General features: G+C 33.9%; 1 protein-coding gene across 7 annotated transcripts in view; it reads left to right on the forward strand.

Annotated features, from left to right (window-relative positions):
- Positions 1-1,530, forward strand: part of TMEM44 (transmembrane protein 44) — a 31,498-nt gene that overhangs the window by 26,829 nt on the left and 3,139 nt on the right. The window lies entirely within an intron of this gene.

Below are 1,530 nucleotides of genomic sequence, written 5' to 3' on the forward strand. Positions count from 1 at the left end.
AGTGTGTGTGTGTGTGTGTGTGTGTGTGTGTGTGTGTGTGTGTGTTTTAGAGAGGGCTATTTAATAACTTCTTAGAGGCTCTTTTGGAGATAGAATTATGGATGATCTTTATTTAGTCTTTTTGAAAAAATTTCTATACAAAAATGATCACATTCTGTTCTTGAAATGAAGAAAAGATTGTAAGATGTTATTTTTACTTTTTTAAGAGGGGAGAGGAGAGACCTCAGTTACAAAGATTTGGTTTAATTGTACTTCTTAGGCACATTATCATCACTGGCTTAAAAAGGAACTTAAAAAAAGAAATCTTGACTACTACCTCCGCTAGAGGGCACACTTCTAAAATTTTTAGACTGATGCTAAAGATTTAGAATGGCAGTTTCAAGGTTCCATTTCAATCCAGTTGCAGGGACTCTTAAGTTTATTTGTTTGCTTGGTTTTTTTTGTTCAGCTTTAAACAAGCTTTTTTTTATTTTGGAATCATTTTAGATTTACTGGAAAGGTGAAAAACTAGTACAGAGAGTTCCTGTACACCTTTACCTATCCAGTTTCCTCTAATGTTAACATGTTACACAACCACGCTACATTTGTCAATACTAAGAAATTAACATTAGTATAGTACTATTAACTAAACTGCCGACTTTATTTGGATTTCACCAGTTTTTCTATTACAGTCCTTATTCTGGATACAACCCAGGATATCACGTGGCATTTAGTAATTTTTTTTAACAAAACACCCACTGACTGTGGTAACCAGATTACAGTTTCTTTTTTGCATGAATATCTGTATATTTGTAAAAGTTATTTAACTTTTCCAACCCCAATGTTGTCATCAACATTTCTGTGTTTTGCAGTGTGTGTGGAACCATTATTTTTAGTAATTTTGTGTTTTCTCCAATTAATCTTTTGCTTTTGGTTTATGTTCCCCCAAGCAGGATCTTTAAAAGGTGAATGCAATAGAATTCTCATAACTTTTTTTTAGGTTTAATAATGGCGTTGTGCTTAGGATTTAAAGAAAAAGGCCTTATCAATGAGACACATCCTGAAATATTTACAGATGAAATTATTTACTTTAAAATACTTTGAATAAAAATAATTGAGGAGCTAGAGAAAGTAAAACAGGATGTGTATATGGGTGCTCATGAGATTATTCTTTTTGCGTGTTATTGAAAATCTTATAATTTAAAAGTTGTTTTAAATGGCAAGGTGAAAGAATTGAACAATAGAGACTTGGTTTTAATATGACGATAATGCCAGATCCCATGGACTGTGCAGAATGGCAGCTATTCAGCGTAAGAGACATTTGTAGAGTCATAGCTCTCTGTCAGAAATGCTCTCAGGCAGTGCATGCAGTGCCATAAGAATGAGAGAAGACCGCGAAGCCGCCCTTCAAGAACTTGACTCAAACATAGTTGAGGCTTGGGGTGGAACTAACCGTTCAGTAAAGGCTGATTAAAAATGAATCTTGGCTGGTAGCAAATATCTCATATTTTAAGGTGGGGATTTTATTTGCATCTCTCTTTCTTAGTTTCG

Source organism: Pteropus vampyrus, unplaced genomic scaffold (assembly GCF_000151845.1).
Source record: "Pteropus vampyrus isolate Shadow unplaced genomic scaffold, Pvam_2.0 Scaffold14, whole genome shotgun sequence".
NCBI lineage: Eukaryota > Metazoa > Chordata > Mammalia > Chiroptera > Pteropodidae > Pteropus > Pteropus vampyrus.